This window comes from Oculina patagonica, chromosome 4, assembly GCF_052425735.1.
Source record: "Oculina patagonica isolate OP01 chromosome 4, crgOcupat, whole genome shotgun sequence".
Taxonomy (NCBI): Eukaryota; Metazoa; Cnidaria; class Anthozoa; order Scleractinia; family Oculinidae; genus Oculina; species Oculina patagonica.
The window spans coordinates 42,281,812-42,306,983 of record NC_135761.1 but is presented as its reverse complement, the minus strand read 5'-3'; the positions used below and the strand labels follow the sequence as shown (position 1 = coordinate 42,306,983).

The 25,172-nt window shown below is 37.6% G+C and overlaps 1 long non-coding RNA gene across 1 annotated transcript; it reads right to left on the bottom strand.

Moving 5' to 3' along the window:
- Positions 1 to 4,663: 4,663 nt before the first annotated feature.
- LOC144650294 (uncharacterized) lies at positions 4,664 to 24,885 on the bottom strand. Its single transcript, XR_013570083.1, has 4 exons — positions 24,838 to 24,885; positions 24,661 to 24,711; positions 15,692 to 15,751; positions 4,664 to 5,220 (listed from the first exon to the last, which is right to left on the bottom strand). It is a non-coding gene; the product is annotated as an uncharacterized LOC144650294 (long non-coding RNA).
- Positions 24,886 to 25,172: the final 287 nt, after the last annotated feature.

The window sequence follows — 25,172 nt, the reverse complement described above, 5'->3', positions numbered from 1 at the left end:
GTGACAAGGTGTCTTTGCTTGAGCAATTTCGTTTCTCCTGCACTGAAAGCATGTCTCAGAAGGAAAATAAGGAACCGAGTCAAGTCGAGGAATCTGTTCTTGCTAAACCATTTGAAATAAACAAAGTTTCAAGTATTTTTCAGAGTGACATAAAACCTGCACTAGTACGAGAGTGGAGCTTTCAGGAGTACACGACGGGAAAAACTCTCCTTTTCTACTGTTTCGGAAATTGCAGTGGTTATGCAGAAAGAGAAGTGCAGCTAAATGCTAACGGTAATTGGTGTTTGTATGTAGAAGGAATTCAAAAAGAAACTGATCTGGAGTGGACAGAATGCCCACAAATAATAAAAACTTTCCAAGATATACCGGATCTCCTGAATTGTTTTGCGAAACTCACTGTCTGCCAGGGGTGTGAATTCCAAAAATATGAGACTGTTCTTCCCCCCGAAAGTGAATACGGTCAGCCAGTCTTTATGACCAAGGATGGAAAACCTGCAGCATTTGTAGAGAGGATTATATCAAAAAATTATAACAAAAAGTAATAAGATCTGCTAAATGTTTAATTTTGCTGCCACAAGAGGAGGCTTTGGAAATTTCAAACTGCTGCAGCGCATGCAAAAGTGCCGGTCACTATCTAAGAACTTTGAAATCAAGAAAAATGATGACAGACAAAACTGAACAATCAAAAAATGTAAAATTGCAATACATGTCAAAGGAAGAACTTCTTAACTTAGCAAGAAAATCAGCAAAGGAACTAAAATACCTGCAACTTAAGGTCAAGAGACTGGAAGAACATAAAAAGAAAATGATTGCCCTTGGCCCAAAATCAGACAATGATCTCAAATTCTTATTCCTCAAGTTACAGAAAGGCGTGGAAACAAGAAAAGAAAAATTACAAAACCCGGTTTGTAAATGGGGAGAATGCCAGGAAAAGTTCGAAAATGTTGAGGAACTTTTTTGCCATTGCAAGAAACATATTGATAACCTCGATACAGCAACTATTGCCCCAGTTAACAGAGAATATCCCTGTCAATGGGAAAACTGTACTAAGACATACATGAAATTGAAACTATTACACAATCATATAAGAGACCACACTGGTAATGCAAAGGATGAATTCTTAGAGATTTTACTCAAGGATCAAGCAAAGGCACTAAATACCACTGCAAGACAAATGCGATGGCATCCCCTTGTGATTCAGTGGTGTCTCAGAATATATTGTACATCACATAGCTTATACAATGAGATGAGGTTATCTGGGGCTTTAAAACTACCAAGTGGAAGAACTTTGTCAGATTACAAAAATTTCAACTCACCTAAGTCTGGGTGGCATTCAGAAACCATAGAAGCCATGAGAACCAAATTTGACAAAATGAAGCCTCCTAAACATGCAAAGCTTGGAGGGCTTTTTTTGATGAAGTCAAAATTAAAGAAGGTTTGGTGTTTGACAGTAGTACCTGGGAAATTATTGGTTTTACAGATATCAAGGATGACAATTCCGGAACAGATACACCAATCACAAATGAGATAGCAACCCATGTTTTGCAATTCTTTTTTTCGAAGCACTTTTTTTAAATTTGATTTCCCCTGTGCTTATTTTCTCACCAAAGAAGCTACATCAATACAGATAAACAGAGTCTTCTGGCTGGGTGTTAGTATGTTGCACAGTCACAACTTTGAAGTGATACTGGCATGCTGTGATGGGGCATCACCAAATCGATCTTTTGTAACAATGAATACAACAAATGAAACACATAGCAAAGGCTTCAATCCATTCTCTGGATATCCCATTTTCTTTTTCTCTGATCCTCCCCATTTGATTAAAAAACTACGGAACAATTTGTATAAAAGTGGATTTAAGGAACAGAATAAACGATTCACAAGAACAATGAGAAGAAATGGAAAATATATTCTCTGGGACCACATTGTAGCTGTTTTTAACGGTGAAAAGAAACGTTGCCTTTTTGCAACAGATCTGCGAAATTCCCATATTAACCTGGACAACCTAAGTAAAATGAGGGTAAAGCTTGCTGTTCAAACATTGTCCTCAAAAGTTGCTGATGAGATGTCAAAGTTTGAAAACAATGATACTTTATCTACCCAGGAATATATAGTTCAATGTGAGAAATTCTGGAAAGTTTTTAATGACCAAACCCCAATACGGGTCGAAACTGATGTAAGAATACACATGCTGGAGGAAGTACTTGCATATTTTGTGGAATGGAAAGAGTCCCTCCCTGCCATGTATGACACAAAAAGTGAGCAAGGTCAACATTTCATAGCCTGGCAGACCATGTTTGACCTCCAGGTAATGCAAAAAAATGACTACTTTAATTAATCATTTTTTAAATGCCACATCAGAATTTAAACACAAAATAACCATTATACTGATATAGGGCCACAGATTGGGGGTGCAAGTGCTCCTACACCTGGACTAACAAACCTGTGGCGGAGGAGTGCGCATGACTCCACGTGGATAGGACGTTTCCTCCGAGCTCTCTGCCATTAACAATTGGTTCATGCTTTAGCGTGCTCCATCGAGTTATGGAGCACGCGGGAAGTCTGGAGAGCACGAAAGAAGCGGAAGAGTTGCCTGAGGCGATAGCCGAGGGCAACTCTAGCTTCTTGAGTGCTCTCCAAACTTCCCAAGTGCTCCATAACTCGATGGAGCACAGCTAAAAGCATGAACCAATTGTTTTATAACATTGCCGGTGGAATTGTGCATCAAACCGGCCGCGGAAAAAAAAAACTGTGTTTATTGTGTGCAGTGCGAGAACATAAACTTAGCGGTCGAGCAATAAATTACACATGTACAAGTTTACACAATTGGAGCAGTTTGTGTTAAATGGCTGATAAATTGACTAAGTTTGTACGGTGGCAGAGCGAAGGAAAAAAAAAATGACGAAAACAGCAAATACTGCTGTTGATTCTGAGGTTAGTTTTCGCCGAATTAAAATTAAAATGTTTACTCCCGAGTGGAAGAAACTTAAAACAAAACAACCTCGAACAGCCGAACAGATTCCAAGGGTTGAAAGAGTCAAAGAATTCAGTTCCATGCTTAGTTTTAAGTATTTTTGTGGACCGATTTTATTTGTAATTGATGAAAATAAACATTTATTTTTGAAAACGGTAGTTGAATGAAGCGCCTGAGTTCATGAAGTAAATTTTTCCCGAGCGGCAAAATCACAACAGAACCGTAGACGCTTTGGTGCAAGCTTAAAACGCAAAAACTTTCGTCAGGCAGTTAGTTTTTAGTGCCATCGAACTGTTTTCATTCAGGCTGGCCCATTCTTCCACGCCAGGGCCGTGAAAAAATGATTTTCGTCCTTCGAGACTCGCACGTTAGTTGTTGTTGTTTGAATGAAGAAAAGCACACAAACAACTTTGACGGCAAAATCGAATTTATTTTCTCTTTCGCTCTCCGTCTCGTAATAAGAAACAGCTTACCTTGTAGCTCGTATCCTTGGAAAAATATTGAAAGGATTCACTGTTCACATTCCGAAGATAATATGACATCTCTTCCGCAAAACACAGCGTATGAGCTTTACTCAGTGAGATTTTCACTCGTCGATTACGTCATAAGCGTGCTCCATCGGGATTTTGAGCACGCTTACGTATACTGAATTTGATTGCGCGGCTCTGCTAGCTATGTTATAATTTTTGTTATTTTCCCGCAATTAATCGCAGATGTTCCGGTTTTTTTGATATTAATCTATTTATGAGTATACAAACAAGGTCTAGAACGCGAAAATTGGAAATGACGGCCGACTCTGTCAAACTGGACGACATTCTTGCAAAGATGGACGTGCTTATTACAGCGAAGACCGAAATGTTAAACAAGCTTGACAAGCTGGAGAATGCGCAAAGCACAATTAACAAGGACGGGGAAGACTTGAAAAAAAGCTTTCAGGAAACAGAACTGCAAATCCAGGAGTCTAAGTCTAATTTACTGCTGAAAGCGGATAAGACGGAGGTTGAAGTTCTGAAGGAGAAGATTGACGACCTAGAAAACCGCTCCAAAAGAAACAACGTGGTCATCTGGGGCATTCAAGAAGGCAGTGAGAAAGATTATACCTCGATGGAAGAATTTATTGAGGTTGAACTCTTTCAAAACCACATGAAGGTCCATATTACTGCGTTCTTTCCAGTTTCTTTCATCAAATTATCTTGCTTTAAGAGACTTTCTGACTCTTTGTGAAGTGTAATGAAAAAAACATCAGTTTGCGGCAAAGGTATAAACATAAATTTCCCAGGTTCCTGCAGTTCATCCTTTCCAAGTCGATCAAATAACTTAAGCAGATAGTCTTTACTAACTTCAACTTCTTCACTATCAGTCTTTGACATTTTTATTCTGGTGGTTTGGAAGTGGAAACGATGGTGTCCCTTGCTCTTTTAATTGCCCATCCAGCATGATGTCTTATTGCTATTCGCTCAACCTCGTCTACTTCTCTCTTCCTGTCCTCACCACACACCTTAATATTGCTGGCAGCCTTAACAACGTCATCATCCACACGAAGCACAGCATAACTCCAGATATGCTGGAGCACATGCTGGAAAACAATAGTGCTTTCTCTCTTTGCGCATTCTTCATCTCCAACAAGATTTCGCCAGGTCGCAACTAGCTTTGATTGTTTATCTGATCTTTGGCGTAAGAACTCTCCAGTTTGACCATCCTCACTTGCTTATTTTTAATGCTGGCTACCGCTGTATAGCAACTAGCAACTATCTCATTAACTTCCTTGGCAAATTCATTTAGTAGTGCTTTAACAGTACTACCAGTAGTACTACTGTCACTGTCTGCTCTTGAGAGTACTTGACTGGCTAACTTGGCTTCGCAAGCCTCTGGACTCTCTGCTAATCTCCTCAACACAGATATTATCTCTCTTACCTCAAATGTTTGACACTCCTCAAGGGAGTCAGATTCGACAGTAACAGCGTCTTGATCCTCGTCAAGGCTAAGAATAAATGCGAGATTTTCAGACTCGTCGAAATCCTTGCAAGCCGCCATGTTTTTTCCCTCTGGATTTTCCTGGTTTCTCGACCCAGTCCGACTCGACTCCGCATCACACATCGCTCAAGAGCTCTGAGCGCGTTTCGCCGCCCTTCCTTTTTAGCGCCCTGCTTCCACACGTCAGCAGAGCCCTTTGTGTGATTGTCGGAACTTACTCCCTGCAGTCTGAATCCAGACAGTATCCTGCCGTGCTAATGCACATGGAAGACCTAAGAGTAAATTCAAAGGTCGCTAACATTCAGGGCCAAGCATGTCACATTGTTAAAAGAAATAGGTAGTGGAATGGCAGATTACAAAGAGAACTTCCTTTGAAAATGGAATAAAAAGAGATTCTGTGACAAAAAAGAAAGATTGTAGATTGTTTTGTTGATAACCGCTGTGCTTGGAGAAAGAAGTACGTAAAAAGCAAATTGCCTTGTTTAACTTGATCTTTTCATGCTGTGTCAAGAGTGGTTACAAAAAAAAGTGTCACCTTGTAAACCATTTGTTTAAGTTGCTGGTGGAACAAAACTATAGTTTACCATTTTTGCATTTCTACTGCATGGAAGTAGTTCTGAATGGAGTTCTGACACTTCAAAGAGCTGGAAAAGAAAACATAATTTACCAACTGGCACGAGTGTCAATGAATATGGAGAGAATGCCATTTGGCTAAAGTGACTACAACATTAGATTTTTTAATGCTGATAGCACAGTTAAATTAAAAATGGTGGAACACTTTGTCCTTTGGCAAGAGACTATGTTCACCAACTTAGGCCACAAGTGGGTCTCATATTAAGTTTTTCTATCTTTTTTTACAGTTTTCATTATTTTATGTAAATTAAGATATGTATTTTGATCAAGAGAAGAATAAACTTATTATTATTATTGAATTGTGGACACAATCTTGCAATACCACAAGGAAGAAGAGAAGGATGACAAGGAGCTTGACCAATTTTGCTGCTGTTTTAAATGTCTTTTGTTAAGTTTAGTTTAGTTTATTTTCTTTGTCACACAAATTTACATTTAATAGCAAGAAAAAAAAGAAGAAAAAAAAACTGTACAACAGAACGCAGAAACAGGGCAAAGACCCAACTGACATTGACCCCCTGAGACAAGTATAGAAAAGTTATAAAAATATTTCAACTAAGATTATTTTATCTGAGAAAAGACTATACATAAATAGTTTATAGGGACCTTCATATAATTATTTCATCGTCTTTGTAAAATTATTTTTATTTTGTATATGAATCGTGCAAAATGAGTCAAAGACAACATATCGCAAAGCCCAAGAAAGTATCCAGTAAGTATCCAGCTAACAGTATGAAAAAAACTTCCCATAGCGTTCAGTCAGTCTGATAGGCCAAAAATTTTCCCTCTTTTTTAGGGTATCTGGGATTTTTGATTTTTGCAAGATGTGTTTCTGAGAGTTACCTTGATTGAACAGCACTTACATTATTTGAAGGTAAATTTTACCTAGAAGGCACATCATATTTAACGTTTTTTTACTGCTTAATTAATTGTTTTGGATATAGTTTATTATTATTATTATTATTCATTCAAAAACACAATAATTAAGAAATAGAAAACATGTTCCGTGTTTCTATCAAGTTATAGAAACACGAGTGGAAGTTTGAGAGAACGAGAAATGCTGTGGGAACACGAGTCGATAGACGAGTGTTTCCACAGCTTTTTCGAGTTCTCCCAAACTTTCACAAGTGTTTCTATAACTCGATAGGAACACGAAAAACATGTTTTCTATTTCTTTTAGAAAACAGCACAAAGAAAATAACGCACATCAAAATAATATTTAGCGCTTTATTTAACATCATAACGTAGATTCTCTTCACCTCGCGGTTTTACCTCATGAACATAATTCAACCAATCATAGTAAGGGAGTCGATGAACAGAAATAAATCAACTGTTCAACAATTGCTTCAAGGCTAAAATTCACTGTTTTTTGCCAAACAAACAAAGAAAACAGGCTCCAAAGTTAACGTAATTATGAGAAATAACTAAGCCGATGGTTTAACTGAAGTCCAGCACTGGAAGGAGTCAAGAATTTGACAAGAATTGTGGTTTTATTTCGCTTCATCGCACTAACCAAATGGTTTGACGACCGACACTGCCGATCGAGCGACTTGAACCTTGAAGGTGAAAGTGCATTATTTTTCTGTTAAAAGAAGTTTGACTCGGCATTCTGGACGAATAACTTGTCCTGTTGAAGAGCTGTGAATAGTTCTGAAGTGCTACAAAGCCTAGAAAGGAGTGAAGTTACGCCAATTCATAAACTTCTTTGAAAGGTCAGCCGCTTCAATAATATCTTTCACAGACTATTTTTGAATGTGTAGCGGGCTCTGTAAACATCTTACTTGCTTGTTTTCAAGTGTGAAAATATTTGTTTAGTCTTAACCTGGTTTTTGTCAGCTGTGACATTAAAATTTGGCACAATTCTTAGTTGTATTTTTTGCATTGCTTATTTCAGCGCAGTGAATATTGATTGCCGTGTCTACGACAACTGTCTGTGTCTCCATCGAGTTATAGAAACACAATATTTAACCAATCCGCGCACGTATTTACTTTGTGCTATTATCTAACACTTATTACACAAAAAGAAACTAAGTAAAATATTACTTACATTAACAACATACAAGTAAGTAAAATTATAAATAAATAAATAAATAAATAAAAGGGTGACTCCTCTGCCTAAAAAGGTTTCCTTTTGCCTATTGTTAAAATAGTTCATTATTATTATTTTTTAACAATTATTATAAGCGATAGCTACTTCATATAGTTCAGTTTGATCAACATCAGTTACTAATAATAAATATTTAATCGTAAATGTTATTTATAGTTAAGTTGATAATAATTGGTGCAGAAAGATATCCGGCATAATATAAAACAAAAATGTTGGCGGTATTTCTATCTCTCAAATGCACTTTCATGGATACACATAGTTGCCACAGGTCAAAAAGGTGAAATCACGAAAAATGTGCGTTGTGGATTAAATTTTTCGTTGGATCTAAATTACCATGATTGGCGTAATTTATTGTTTTACGTCAGTTGTTCACAATCACACAGCCATGCCAGTTAACGTTTTCTTTTTGCTAGCCTCTTAAGCCGTCTTCAGAAATGGCTTCCAATGTTGTTGGATTATGCAATATCTTCTTCAGAGGAGGAAACTTCAGCAGAACAACTAGACATATTCCCTAGCTCACCGAAAAGGCCGCGAGGTGCGTCAGAAGTCAGTTCACTTGGTCATGTCGATCCGAACTACCCTTGCCCGTTTGAAAAAAAAGAAGAAGAAGATGTAGAAACAGAGGGAGACCAAGAAACAGATGCACTAGAGACATGTCAACTGCTTGATTCTCCCACAGACTTGGCCTCAAACAGCATACCCGAGAGGCAAGCTTCGAACTGCCCAAACCCATGAGCGTGTTTCTTAAAGAAGTTACAGCCTTCTTCCTTCGGCCAGTCAACCTCAAACGCCAGAAGGAACCTTTGGCAAAGTCAACATATCGCAAAGCCCAAGAGAGGATGTTGTGTAAAGTATCCAGCTAACAGTATGAAACAAACTTCCCATAGCGTTCAGTCAGTCTGATAGGCCAAAAAATTTCCCTCTTTTTCAGGCTTTTTGGGATTTTTGATTTTTGCTAGATGTGTTTCTGAGAGTTACCTTGATTGAACATAACTTACATTATTTGAAGGTAAATTGGACTTATCTTTGTTCTTTGCCTAGAAGGCACGTCATACTTAACGTTTTTTTACTGCTTAATTCATTGTTATGGATACACATAGTTTTATTATTATTATTATTATTATTATTATTATTATTATTATTATTATTATTATAATTATTATTACTATATATTATTATTTATTCAAAAACACAATAACACTTATTACACGAAAAGAAACTATGTAAAATATTACTTACATTAACAACATACAAGTAAGTAAAATTCAGACAGGTAATTTACACTGGTTTTGGAAACTATCAGCAGTTCAAAGCACTGTTTACTTTTTTGGATGGAAATGATGGTATTTGTTCACGACTGAACTACTGGGGTTCGAATAGCTAATTATTTCAGTCAGCCGACATAAACAAACGGGATAACACACAAACTACGTTCCCCATTGATGAGTTGTTTCTAACAATGACAAGACTTAGAATTAACATGCCAGAAAAAGTATTCGCTGATCAGTTTAAAATAAGCACAACTGAAGTGTCTTGAATGTTTGTTTCTTGGATTGATTTTCTTTATATTAGACTAGTACAGTCACCGATTTGGGCATCTCGGCAAACTGTTGACAGTGCTATGCCTGAATGTCGGTCAACAAGAGTAGTGTTAGATTATAAAAAAAATTTTTACTGAAAGGCCATCCTGTTTTAGAGGGCAATCTGATGCTAACTTAACCTACAACAGTCATAACACAGCCAAAGGGCTGGTAGGCATTGCATCAAAAGGGGCAGTTACATTTGTTTCAGTACTCTATGGTGAACATGCAAGGCAGGTGGAATTGTAAATTTAATTGAAACAGGTGATTTGGTCATGGCAGATAAAGGATTTAAAACACAGGATTTGCTTGCTACAAGGGAAGTTGTTCTTGACATCCCTCAGTAGTCTATAATGTTGTTTTTAAGCCTAGCTCATGCCTTCCTCCATACTTAATCCTCCATACTAATGAAGTGTCTAGTCGCTTCTTTTCATATGATAATAAACTGTCTTCCAAGATTTCTCTTACAATGGGCTTGCTCAGACATGTTCCTTTGTTTGCGTTCAATCTTCATTCCTGATTGGACATGTATTGTTCATTGAAATATTAAGGCGCAAAAAACTGATGAGCGCTATTCCAGTTGCAAGACACATAGCTGTAAAAAAGTTGTTTAAGTTCGGTTCTTTTAAGAAAACTTTTTTGACTTTTATTACGATGGCTTTCATTACCGATGAGGCTGAGTTTCAAGCTCTTTTGAACGCCTGTTCTTCCACTGACAAATAGAAGATGTTAATGGAAGCAATTACAATTCCTGACGACTGGATTGCGATGGCTTATGCAAGACTCAGTGAGCTCACTGCAGTAAGTGTGTGTACTTTGCCTTCACTCTCAAGTTTAGATCATATCGTCCCATTTGCCTGAACGTTTTGCGGTTCTGTTTTCTTTAGATTGAATTAAATGAAAGCAACGCGAGCACCTTGGATCCCATGATGGAAGTGGAGGCACTGGTAAGTGTATTTTACTGCAGTCAAAGTCAGTTTAATTTTTTTATAAAAAGCTGATCGTCAATCTCTCCCTTTTAATATAGATTTCGGGGAACAAAGTCAGCGAATTTCCAGGGATAATGCAAGTATATGAGGTTCTACCGGAACTGAGCGATTCGGTAAGTTTTTTACTTCCAGATTTTTTGAGTATAATTTTTTGCAACGGTTCACGCGCCATTGACCATTGCGTTATGTTAATCTTGGTTTCTCTGCACGAGCAATTATAATTCTTAAACTCGTGTGTCTTTTGTTTTGCCTGTGAAACAAACAATAGATCGAGTTTATGAGTCAATTGAAATCACTGCAAACTTATTTACTTCAACTTCGTTTTGAACACGTTTGAAATGTACATTTTCGATGCTCATTGAAAATGCTCTTTTGCCTTTTAGTTTGTGGCCGATGAATTGCAAGCAATCGAGGCTATACCCAATGAAATCCCACTGGACCTTGTAAGTTACTTTACTTTTACAGCGTTTAAAGCAAATTATTTTTCTTTTCTTTTGTGGTACTAACCTAATTTCGGAAACAGCAAATGAGTGTTTGCTAATCTTCAGAAAATTTTTCTTTTTTAATATAGAACAACCAATCACCTTCACCCTTTACCACAAGAAATGTACGAATGCACCGCACCCGCTGCGACAAACGGTTTTCAGATAAATCGGTGCTTAATCGTCATCTCAAAGCGCACGACAAACGCATCGCTGAGCGCAGCTTCACCTGTAATACATGTGGAGAAACTTTCCACAATCGCGCACCCTTTAACTCTCACATTCAGACTGCGCATCAAACGTTGCAACCGACTTCAGCTAATAGAAAACGACCCACCGCGGAGAAATCAAAAGACTCGCCTCCAGCCAAGAAAGCTAAGAAAACTTCCGAGTCCATATCAAACCACCCAGCCACCTCTCGATCCACTCCTCAAGCGTCCGACTGGAAAGCCGATCCAGTTGTTATGCCATCCAACCTTGCTTCCGGTAACGAAACAAATCTTGTTCAACTATACCATCAACACTGGCCCCAGATCCGAACCAGGTTTAGCAGAGGGAACCGACTGCAAGACTGGTACAATTTCAAGATCCAAGATGCTTTATTTCCAGCGGTGACCCTAATCAGATGCTTAAAGAGTTTGTAACATATTTAACAGAGATCAGTAGCAAAAGTTTGTTCCTCCTTCGCCAGAAATATGCAGCAGTATTTGAAGCACTTCATCAAGCATCTTTCCCTAACCATGGTGAAACAGCAAACAACCACGAAACTCAAGAAGAAAACTTTGAAAGCAAAGAAGAAGAAGCTAGAGGCATCGATTTGATGGCAAGCGACAATGAAGAGGACGAAGAAGTAATTGAATCGGAGATCGAAGAGGATTGCGCGTTTGTTGATGATGAGATAGAAGAGCAGGAAGATATGTCTTTTTATAGAAGATTAAACGTGGGACTAGATAACGACAGGAAGACGAACTAAGACAGAGTCAAGAAATAGCTGATTGTGGAGATATGTTATTCGGAGAAGCTCAAACCAGTGAAAATCAAGTGTTGAACAAGCTGGAAAAGAAGTTCAACTAGTACATAAATGAACTACCCGTGCTGGGTTTCAACTCAGGCAAATACGATCTTAATGCTGTCAAAGAATTTCTTTTTCCCTACATGATTAAGCATCAGCCAATTCGTTTTACAGTAAAGCGCAACAACAATCACATCTGTATAAAAACTGACTTTCTGAAACTTTTGGATATTTCCAACTATGTTGCACCGGGATTTAGCTATGGTCAGTTCTTAAAAGCCTACGAGTGCGAACAGACCAAAGGTTTCTTTCCATACGAATGGATTGACAGTCTGGACAAGCTCAAAGAAACCTCCCTACCACCTCACAAAGCCTTTTATTCATCCCTGAAGAACACAAACATCACAGATCAAGAGTATACTTACTGTCAGCAAGTATGGCAAGAAAACAACATGATAACATTTAAGGAATTTCTTGTATGGTACAATAATTTGGATGTGGTCCCTTTTCTGGAGGCAGTGGAAAAGATGAGTCAGTTCTGGCAGGAAAGAAAAATTGACATGTTCAAGGATGGTATATCGGTTCCCGGTCTCACTCTCAAGTACATGTTCTCATTCCTGGATAAACAAACCTACTTCAGCCTTTTTGATCGAGCGAGCAGCGATCTCTATCATCTCATTAAAGATCACAACACAGGCGGACCAAGTATAATTTTTCACCGTTTTCACGAAGCGGAAAAAACAAGAAGCAGAAAGAGGCCAAGTTGCTAAGCTGTTTAAAAAAATTGTGGGCTATGATGCAAACGTGCTTTACCTTTGGGCCGTCATGCAGAATATGCCCACGGGAAGCTATACAAGGCGTCTAGCAGAGAATGAGTTAGTTTAAACCCAAAGGATCTATCAAGATGGCCATTGAATGGTTGGAATGGGTGGCTCACAAGGAAAGAATTTACATTGCAACTTTCAAGACTTTTATTTCCTCCACACTAGATTTTGTATTAATGCCTTTCCAGAACATTTGTTTCTCTGTTTATGCCGACTGGCACGACATTTTCACTGCACATTGTTAGGAACAGTAGCACTTCCTCAACTGCTCTTATTTTAAATGAGCACCTAGTTTATGTTATAAAAAACTTTACAATGTTTATATATTCAAACCCAATTAGGTATTTCTACATTTATTTGTTTATTTATTTAGTTGCTTATCTATAAATAAGGTTATTCGTTTTGTTTTCAACTTTTAAGTTGTTTTGTACGACAAATATCGCTAGAAGATATGAGCTTAAAACAGAGGTACAAAGGTACATGTACTGATTGCTGAATAGCTGATTGTGAAGATATGTTATTCGGAGAAGCTCAAATCAGTGAAAATCAAGTGTTGAACAGGCTGGAAAAGAAGTTCAACGAGTACTACCCATGCTGGGTTTCAACTCTGGCAAATACGATCTTAATGCTGTCAAAGAATTTCTTTTTCCCTACATGATTAAGCATGAGCCAATTCCTTTTACAGTAAAGCGCAACAACGATCACATGTGTATAAAAACTGACTTTCTGAAACTTTTGGATATTTCCAACTATGTTGCACCGGGATTTAGCTATGATCGTTCTTAAGAGCCTACGAGTGCGAACAGACAAAAGGTTTCTTTCCATACGAATGGATTGTCAGTCTGGACAAGCTCGAAGAAACCTCCTTACCACCTCACAAAGCCTTTTATTCATCCCTGAAGAACACAAACATCACAGATCAAGAGTATACTTACTGTCAGCAAGTGTGGCAAGAAAACAACATGATTACATTTAAGGAATTTCTTGTATGGTACAATAATTTGGATGCGGTCTCTTTTCTGGAGGCAGTGGAAAAGATGAGTTGGTTCTGGCAGGAAAGAAAAATTGACACGTTCAAGGATGGTATATCGGTTCCCGGTCTCACTCTCAAGTACATGTTCTCATTCCTGAATAAACAAACCTACTTCAGCCTTTTTGATCGAGCGAGCAGCAATCTCTATCATCTCATTAAAGATCACAACACAGGCGGACCAAGTATAATTTTTCACCGTTTTCATGAAGTGAAAAAAACAAGAATCAGAGAAGCAGAAAGAGACCAAGTTGCTAAGCTGTGTAAAAAAAGTTGTGGGCTATGATGCAAATGCGCTTTACCTTTGGGCTGTCATGCAGAATATGCCCACGAGAAGCTATACAAGGCATCTAGCAGAGAATGAGTTTAAACCCAAAGGATCTATCAAGATGGCCATTGAATGGTTGGAATGGGTGGCTCACAAGAAAAGAATTTACATTGCAACTTTCAAGACTTTTTATTTCCTCCACACTAGATTTTGTATTAATGCTTTTCCAGAACATTTGTTTTTCTGTTTATGCTGACTGGCATGACAATTTCACTGCACATTGTCAGGAACAGCTGCAATTTCTCAACTGCTCTTATTTTAAATGAGCACCTGGTTTATATTATAAAGAACTTTACAATGTTTATATATTCAAACCTAATTAGGTATTTCTACATTTATTTGTTTATTCATTTAGTTGCTCATCTATAAATAAGGTTATTTGTTTTGTTTTCAACTTTTAAGTTGTTTTGTACGACAAATATCGCTAGAAGATATGAGCTCAAAACAGAGGAACAGAGGTACATGTACTTGTAGCCATCTTAGAAATCGAGACAAAATAAAGTTGCTGTAGACTTGTAATCAAGCCTGTAGCCTTATACCTTCTTTCCGGCCATTGCAAACATAGATTTGGTAGAAGTTCCCATCAAACTTCTTCATTTCCATCGAGCGCATCAAAAACTATCACATCTTGGACTATGTACCAGTCACTTTGTGCTCATCAGGTGTCATTGATCAAATTTTCTTTGTTTGTGCAATGTTGACAAACATTGCATTTTAGTAAGGAAGAAGTCTTTTATCAAAAAAAATTTAACTTTGATTTAGAAGATTTTTGTTTTATCATGGACAAAGCCGATTGTGCACACAAGAATTTTTATAACAATGTCATTCAAAAGAGAAGAACTTGCAGAGATTGATGCAACTCTGCGAGGCGAAGCGATCAAGACTTCGCTGCCAGAGAAAAGTACAATTCCGAGCGGCACAATCGCATCTCTTCTGAAGTGAGAGAGGCAGAACTACAGGTCCAGTGAATGCGTAGCAACAAATGGAAGATAGCTGATGTTGACTTGACTGTCGACTAACCGGAGAAAACAACCTCTCACCTGAAATCCAGTGAAAGCACAGATTTCAAAAGTTTGGTCGACGCGGAACAATGCAAAGTGGACAGTTAAAAGATGTTGATTTCCTGGACGGCATATTTCAATGACCTCTATGTTTTAATCCAATGGCCAGCAAGACGAATGATGCAGGGAAAAACTGCCTGGTGGTGTCCGAGCAAATGCCTCCTCCCCTGGACTGCTGACGAAAAGAAACCAGCTCTATATGCCGAATTGAGTGTGCAAGTTCTGGAAGAGTACCAAAATCCAAACCCAGTTCCACACTGTGAAATCCACAACAAACCTTGCAAATTGGAAGTCGTAAACAAGGACAAATGTAAAGAGGAATGCTTGGCAAACAAGTTGTTTCTTACCTGCGCGCGAAAGAACGACAACGGTCATTGCAGTTTTGTTAAGTCTGCAGAAATCCATGGCCAGAAGGGTCAGGCATTTGCACTCATGTTCAAGAATCATAAAAACAAGAACTTTCAGAACTCGTGCAGTATGATGCCTTGTACCCACAGTCCCCTCAGACTGTGGAAAATGTTTCACTCTCACCACTGTTTCAAGCATCTCCAAGCAGAAAGAGCCTGAAAAATAAGTCCCCTTTAGGAGAAGCGTCTCCCCAATTTCTGAGCCTTTTCAAAGGTCAAATATCGATATAAAAAAGAGTGTCACCTTGTAAACCATTTGTTTAAGCTGCTGGTGGAACAAAACTATGGTTTACCATTTTTGCATTTCTTCTGCATGGAAGTAGTTCTGAATGGAGTTCTGACACTTCAGAGAGCTGGAACAGAAAACATAATTTACCAACTGGCCACGAGTGTCAGAATGAATATGGAGAGAATGCCATTTGGCTGAAGTGACTACAACATCAGACTTTTTAATGCTGATAGCACAGTTTAATTGAAAATGGTGGAACACTCTGTCCTTTGGCAAGAGACTATGTTCACCAACTTTGGCCACAAGTGGGTCTCATTAAGTTTTTCTATCTATATTCTATCTTTATATTATTTTATGTAAATTAAGTTATGTATTTTGATCAAGAGAAGAATAAACTAATTATTATTATTGAATTGTGTGCACAATGTTGCAATACCACAAGGAAGAAGAGAAGGATGACAAGGAGCTTGACCAATTTTGCTCTGTTTTAAATGTCTTTTGTAAGTTTAGTTTAGTTTATTTTCTTTGTAGCAAGAAAAGAATGAAGAAAAAAACTGTACAACAGGACGCAGAAACAGGGCAAAGCCCCAACTGACATTGACCCCCTTTAACAATTATTATAAGCGAAAGCTACTTCATATAGTTCAGTTTGATTAACAGCAGTTATTAATAATTAATATTTAATCGTAAATGTTATTTATAGTTAAGTTGATAATAATTGCACTTTGGCCTTGGTTCATGGATACACATAGTTGCCACAGGTCAAAAAGTTGAAATCACGAAAAATGTGCGTTGTGGTTTAAATTTCTCGTTGGATCTAAATTACCATGATTGGCGTAATTTATTGTTTTACGTCAGTTGTTCACAATCACACAGCCATGCCAGTTAACGTTTTCTTTTTGCTAGCCTCTTAAGCCGTCTTCAGAAATGGCTTCCAATGCTGTGGATTATGCAATATCTTCTTCAGAGGAGGAAACTTCAGCAGAAGAACTAGACATATTCCCTAGCTCACCGAAAAGGCTGCGAGGTGCATCAGAAGTCAGTTCACTTGATCATGTTGATCCGAACTACCCTTGCTCGTTTGAAAAATAAAGAAGAAGAAGACGTAGAAACAGAAGGAGACCAAGAAACAGACGCACTAGAGACAAAGCTTCGAACTGCCCAAACCCATGAGCCTGTTTCTTAAAGAAGTTACAGCCTTCTTCCTTCGGCCAGTCAACCTCAAACGCCAGAAGGAACCTTTGGCAAAGTCAACATACTGCAAAGCCCAAGAGAGGATGTTGTGTAAAGTATCCAGCTAACAGTATGAAACAAACTTCCCATAGCGTTCAGTCAGTTTGATAGGCCAAAAAATTTCCCTCTTTTTCAGGCTATTTGGGATTTTTGATTTTTGCCAGATGTGTTTCTGAGAGTTACCTTGATTGAACAGCACTTACATTATTTGAAGGTAAATTGGACTTATCTTTGTTCTTTGTCTAGAAGGCACGTCATACTTAACGTTGTTTTACTGCTTAATTAATTGTTATGGATACACATAGTTTTATTATTATTATTATTTATTCAAAAACACAATAACACTTATTACACGAAAAGAAACTATGTAAAATATTACTTACATTAACAACATACAAGTAAGTAAAATTCAGACAGGTAATTTATACTGGTTCTGTAAACTATCAGCAGTTCAAAGCACTGTTTACTTTTTGGATGGGAATGGTGGTATTTGTTCACGACTGAACTACTGGGCTTCGAATAACTCATTATTTCAGTCAGCTGACATAAACAAATGGGACAACAAACAAACTGTGCTCCCCATTGATGAGTTGTTTCTTACAATGACAAGACTTAGAATTAACATGCCAGAAAAAGTATTCACTGGTCAGTTTAAAATAAGCACAACTGAAGTGTCTCGAATTTTTGTTTCTTGGATTGATTTTCTCTATATTAGACTAATACGGTCACCGATTTGGGCATCTCGGCAAACTGTTGACAGTGCTATGCCTGAGTGTCGGTCAACAAGAGTAGTGTTAGATTATAAAGAAATTTTTATTGAAAGGCCATCCTGTTTTAGAGGGCGAGCTGATACTTACTTAACGTACAACAGTCATAACACAGCCAAAGGGTTGGTAGGCATTGCATCAAAAGGGGCAGTTACATTCGTTTCAGTACTCTATGGTGAACATGCAATGCAGGTGGAATTGTAAATTTAATTGAAACAGGTGATTTGGTCATGGCAGATAAAGGATTTAAAACACAGGATTTGCTTGCTACAAGGGAAGTTGTTCTTGACATCCCTTCATTCACCAGCTATGAAGAATTAGGCTTGGTGAGGATAAGAGGACAATTTCGAATACAGTCAAAGATAAGGTTTTACATTATCCATCAACTAAATGGTTTAACCTATGAGATCAGGGCTGTAAAATAATATATTCACAATGGACAAGGGCAAAACGGTAGAAATGTGGACTCGGGGATTGCCCAGCATTTTGTTTAGAGGCTACACCAGATGTGTTGTTTGTGACCCTTCAATGGGAGAAAATGCTTCTGCACTTTTTAAAGCAAATTGCCCTTTTCATGGAGCAAATAAAATTGACATTTTTAGAGAAAAATGTTTAAAGGTCAAATGAACATTATCACATGTCAAAAAGACTTTCCAAGTAATACATACACACCAAATAAACCTTCTCAATAAAGAAAAACAACCAGAATATTCAAACACGACAAGGTAGAAAGAATAAGTGATGATTCATTTAAGAATTTTCAAACCAATCCCTTTCCAAAGAAACTAGCTTGCACCCAGCAGCAGTTACGTGATATTAAGAATAGAGCAATCATAAAAGCCATGGTCCATCTCTCCATACAACTTCCCATCTTTTGACCAAAAAGGGCAGTCTTCCCACAGACCCTTTACATTTCTAACTAACTCTGCGTCCTCCTTCCATTTTTCATCATCTTGCTGGGGGTTCAAGTCTTCTAATGTCATGTCTTCCCTACAATAATGATAATCTTTTTTTGTGGATAAAAGGTCTAGTGAAGCTGTGACTAATGTAAAGTTAGGATATTAAAATTATGTCTATTAAAATTTTATTCTCCTGTGAGGTGTAGTGGGACTGGAACTAATGTTAACTTAACAATAGTTCTTATAACTAATTTCATTTTATTTATTTCTAGAAGAAGATTCTGGAGACATTGATGTGTATGATTTGCGTAAGTATATTTGTGTTATATCTATTAAAATTCTATATTCTTGTGGCAAAAGGTCTTGTTGAGGGGCAACTTAAGTAACTTAAGAATGACTTTTTGAGTTATTTTTTCAAAAATAGCTCTTAGTCGTCATGCTGGTCCGTGTAGTTAGTGGGTCTGTGGCTCAGTCAGCGAAGTATGTTTGTCACACCAATCAGATTTCAGGTACCATCAGAACCAATGAAATTGTACTTTAACACGGGGAAGCAATGTGACATAGCTGAAGTGAGCGATTTCGTTCGAAGATTTTAGATTTGTTTAAGGACCCTCATCAGAGACAAGTTAAGGATGTTCAAGACGTTATTCATTTTTTTGCAAGAAGTCTTAATTTGTCGTTGACATAAGCGAGCATCCAAGTTGCCCGAAAAAGATTTTATTACCTAAGGTTGAAAAATTTCTCAATGATTTTGTTATGACAGAATGGGTCTTGTTAGATTTATTCGAATCTCACACTAAGAACATGTTATATTTCTGCAACTGCAAAAACATCTCGGAATGGCTTCTCTCTCCGAAAGCACAAATCAGTTCTAAGTTTAGGGAGGATTTGCCACGTGTCCGTGAATTCTATCGACGATACATCCATCTATGCAAAGTTTCAAGAAAGCCATCAAGACCTTTTTATTTTTAAAAGCTTTTTAATTGTACATTTCTTTTTATAGTCATATACATTTTAATCTTTTTTTTAGCTTGTGAATTTAAATTTTAAATTTTTAGTTTTTTTTTTTAACTATATTGTAATGCGCAATTGAAAATTTTTAAATTGATAATTGCGCAATATAAGTAAATTATTTATTATTATTATTTATTATCCATCAAATGATTTGTTTCCCCAGTAACCACAAAAGTTACTTCAAATAAAGTCAAAGGTAAGTAATTTTTTTAGTTCTTTTTAACTACGCTAGGAATAATTGTACAGCAATGGAACTGAATGTAAAACATATTTTTCAAAATGAAAATAAGATCATTTTGGATGAGTTTACAAAATTTGCGTTTTCAAACCGTGTTCATCCTTTAGATTTTAGTAAGGAAGAAATATTTTATCAAAAAAATTTTAACTTTCATTTAGAAGATTTTTGTTTTATCATGGACAAAGCTGATTGTGAACACAAGAATTTTTATAACGATGTCATTCAAAAGAGAACAACTTGCAGAGATTGATGCAACTCTGTGAGGCGAAGCGATCTACGATTCTTCCTACGAAGACTTCGCTGCCAGAGAAAAGTACAATTCCGAGCGGCAAAATCGCATCTCTTCTGAAGTGAGAGAGGCAGAACTAAAGGTCCAGTGAATGCGTAGCAACAAATGGAAGATAGCTGATGTTGACTTGACTGTCGACTAACCGGAGAAAGCAACCTCTCACCAGAAATCCTGTGAAAGCGCGGATTTCAAAAGTTTGCTCGAAGAAAAGATGCAAAGCGGACAGTTAAAAGATGCTGATTTCCTGGACGGCATATTTCAATGACCTCTATGTTTTAATCCGATGGCTAGCAAGACCAATGATGCAGGGGAAAAGTGCCTGGTGGTGTCCGACCAAATGCCTCCTCCCCTGGACTGCTGATGAAAAGAAACCAGCTCTATATGCCGAATTAAGGGTGCGAGTTCTGGAAGAGTACCAAAATCCAAACCCAGTTCCATACTGTGAAATCCACAACGAACCTTGCAAATTGGAAGTTGTAAACAAGGAAAAATGTAAAGAGGAACGCTTGGCAAACAAGTTGTTTTTTACCTGCGCACGAAAGAAGGACGACAGTCATTGCAGTTTTGTTAAGTCTGCAGAAATCCATGGCGAGAAGGGTGAGGCATTTGCACTCATGTTCAAGAATCGTAAAAGCAAGAACTTTCAGAACTTGTGCAGTGTGATGCAGCAATTTTCTGCCAATTTTTCAGATTGATTTATTGTTACCGATCTTCAAGACCAAGGAGCAGTTTGTCAAGGCGGGACAATTTTTCTCTTCATTCTGCCCTGAAAAGGTGTCCCTGGGTATCCAAAGGTCATTTTTTTCCCAAAGGTGCACTATGACGGATTGGATTGTTTATGTTGCAATCGAGATTTGTGACAAACAGAATATATTTATTTGTTAGCTTGACCTCAAATAACCACCGGGACCTCAAACAAACGCCCCGGCATTTATTTAAAAACTAGCAATTTTGACCTAGCGTTTATACAAGGCCGGCGTTTAATCAAGAAAATACGTTAAGCACTCCTACAAAATGAGTATGAAGAGTAAAAAGGTAATACTGTTAAAGATTACTTATAAGCTTCGAACAATTCTAACTTTTCAAATCCTAGAGAAGAGGAATTAAAATTACTGGTGCAAATAAAGTAGAGATATCTTTTGTTTTCAATTTATAGTCTACAAAAGATGTTGCGTTTAATTTTACAGTGCTCGAAATTAGAAAAAAATCTAGGTTGTCCTTATGGAAAATGCCGGACAACCAAACCCCTGAGTTTGGTTGCCCTGCTGAGGGCTTGGTTGTCTGTTTTTTGTTTAAAATTTTTGGTTAAAATTTTTGTTCTCAGGCCATGAAACGGTAACATTTATTTTACAATTCATAACGGTGTGAAACAGCTCATCCTAAACAAAACTGTAGAATTCCTTAATAAGAAATGAACACAATATTTTCACTTACTTTAAACGTTAATAAAAATACTTTTTGTACTTTCAGAAGCGGTATAGTAATTTCATTATCCCCTTCGCACGCAAAACACGCCGAACTCAAAACAGCTATTAAAATATAAATTATTCCCAGACAACAGCCAGACAAGATACGTCTCAGATTACACGTGGGTCACAAATCTGTTCGCTTAAAACAGACAAAAATTCTGAATTATAGATTGAAATATGAAAGAAAGTGAATTAAACTTTGCTCAGAATTGAATTTCACTCAAGATGAAGGCAAGAAATGCATTGAAAAGCACCAAGATGCTGTGAATTTTGAAGTCATGCAAATCTGCATGCCAAATTAATTACGCGTGCACCAAAATATTTCTATGTATGAGTTCTGTACGTGTTTGGAAGACAAATCGGCAAGCTTATCCCGGCTTTATCGAACTTGATAAACTTCCAATTATCTGTTTCAACCTTTGATTTCCTTTTCCTAAGAAATGTGGCGGATTTAATCGATTAGAAGAGAGCTTTTTCGTGTTTTAAATTTATTACTTCTTTGGTCTATTCTGTTGGGTGTTCACGGTAATGTAATTTCTTGGGTTGCCCGGCAGTTTTTTCTCGGGCAACCAGGACTATAATTTTCTAAAAAACTGGTTGCCCGAACGCACTTTTTGTCGTCTCGGACGACCGGACAACTGCTAATTTTGAGCACCGATTTTATATTCTGTTTAACCCTTAACAAACTAACTGGACACATGGGACAAGAAAAATACAGCCACCAAAGTCAAAGAAACCAGAACTGATCCCACGAATAGCATACACTCTGCATGTCCTCAATCATACTATGGCATAACTATAGAGTCCTAAAGCTGTGACGTCACGTTACCATGGCGCTCAAGAATTTAGTTCTAAACAAACGCGTGTAGCATGACCGATCTTATACAAAATGTCTGCCTTGTCGATCACAAAGCTGATTTCTTTCTTCGCAGATGAGCAAAAGGCCGTTAACAAGGGAGAAAATCATTACAAATCTGGTCATGTGGAATCATTCATCCACGCAGCATGAAAAACATTGTCTACACAGTCACGGTAAGTGCGAAGTTCGAGCAGTAAGCCATTATAATAGATTACAGCTGAAGAAAAATAAATGTGCGTCTTGTTGCAACTTCCTTGAAGGTTTCCTGTTTCCTGCTTGATTTGAAAGGCAAAGATTCCAGAGGAGTACATTCCAAGGATGAGTGAAATTACAATTGGACAAAGAAACAATCCCAGCTGGCAATTAGCCAGAAGGGGCAGATTAACAGCAAGTAAATTTGTTTGTGTTTTGAAGGCCAAATGAATCACCCCATCTCTTGTTAAGCGTTTCCTTGGAGAATAGGATCATTCAAAATTGAAGGGTGTTCAATAGGGTGTGAACAATGAGCAAGAAGCACTAAATGCATTCGAAAGAATGTTGGGAAAAAATGTCCAGGAAACTGGCATTTCATTGGATTCCTCAGGAATCCTTGGTGCCTCACCTGATGGAATTGTACACTGAGCGCAGCCTAACAATCGAAGAGACTGTTGCTACTAAATCATTTTGTTTGGAAAAAGCACAGGATGGAAATGGATTTGCTCTGAAAAAGGACCATGTTTACTTTGGTTGTTTTCCGGAGCAGCAGATTTATGGAGGGCATGAGTGGCCAGGTATTCTGAAGTTGCTCCTGTTTCCGTCAAAGCATGCCAAACATACATGATAAATGTTGTGCGATGTTGCATACATTTTGCCGGCATCTTTACAACATCTTAAAACATGACCCAACAATGTTGTGATAAGTCCTATTGAAATCTTGGGTGTATTTTGGGTATATTTATTTATTTTGATTAGATCTTTATTGCCAACGAGGCAGCCGAGCCAAGAGGCGAGGTTGAATCGGCGGCAGAATCATAGAGCCGGTACCATTTATATTTTATTTGGCACGCATTTAACGTTTCGCTCGGCGCAATACAAAGCAACGCTCACTACAATTACTCAGCTGAATTACTGCATGTCGTACACGCAAGCAAGTCAAAAGTTTTTTGCTTCTAACGGCAAATGTAATGTTTACTTGAATAAAAATGATGAAACTGGATGACTGTCTCTGATTACTTTAAAGCATCTTAGCAGTTTGATTTTGGGATTTGATTTATGACAAGTTCTTGAACTGCAACTATCCCTTTTGTGTTCGGAAACATTTTAACCATCACATGTTGTAATTAAAAAATAGTGATTAAACCTCATTTATTGCCCACAATTTGTGACATTTTAACGTTGAAAAGATTAAAAGATTTGTCAAGAGTTATCAAGCTATCAAACCCGTAGCCTGCATAGCAGACATCTGTGTAAGTTTTTAGTGCATTTAAAAGAGTGCGCGATCGCGAGAATACACACGCTGGAAACTACGGCGCCTGCTACGCAGCCTATCAAACTTGTGTCATTTATGAACACCAGAGAAATAGCACTTTTTTCGCATATTACCTAAAATACAATTTACCATATTTTGGTCATTTCAAACAAATTTAGTTCTATCGAAAACCATTCAGTATCTGTTCTTATCAACAAACATGAGTATTTTGCTCGTTGGCACTTACCAATAGGTACAACTAGTTAATATTGTTATCCAACATATAGACAGACAGACATTCATAAAATTACAATGTTTGTAAAAAGTTAATTCTCTATACTTGGATAATAGGATGCTATTGTGTTAAAAAGCAAGTGGACTTTTAAACGTTTTACAAAGCAAGTGTATACTCCGTTAACTGTGGAGTAAGGTACTAATTTCAATCATAAATTATATAACTTACATGTAGATATTTGTGGAGATCTCAGATTCCAGTTTTGAGATAACATGTGATAAATAACCCAAGGGAAAAAAGGTTGTTCACTGGACTACAAAATCCTGAAGCCGGGAAAACGTTAAAAACATAACTCAAAATGAAATAACCATGATTACAAGAACAAAGACTTTGCAAACAGCAATTTGCTTGCTGTCTGCACAAAGTACTCGAGGAGCTATACAGGGCCACTTTTGAAGACGGAGCTATGCCTTACTCGAAATACACTGCTTTTGCTTTTTCATTTAAACGAAAAAAATGTTTTAACAAAATTGTTTTCCAAAGTAATTAAGCTTATATTTGAAAAACGATCACAAGCGCTTACCTCAGTTGGATTTTGTCAGTCCGCCATTTTGCATCGGGCATTCCCTCACAGCTAGCGTGTTCATTCGCACCGCAGATAAAACAAAGAGGCACAAAAAATCTTAGTATCGTATAATAATCAGCGCTCTTATAATGCTAGGACTTCCATACAGCTTATAATGAATATATTTCAGCTTGCCTGAGCTCCAGTTTAAAATCTTCAGACCCACGCTGACTGACGAATATGTAACCGACAACTCCAGAGTGGATCACTTTGTACTTCGTGTAAACATACACGAATATAACCTTTTGTTCGTCTGCGACGCAGGCTAGCGTGGGTCCCGCAGAAGGGATTAACCACAGGTACTCCAAGCTAGACCCTGTAACCTTTCTTTAGCGTTGTGTGAGGATTTGTGTCCGAAATAATGGGGATTTTTATAGGAAAAAAAAAGATTCCTACTTCGGTTAAAATATGCGAACGAGTTTTCGATAAAAAAGATCCCCGCCTGACCACCTCTGTCTGTTGATTTGTCT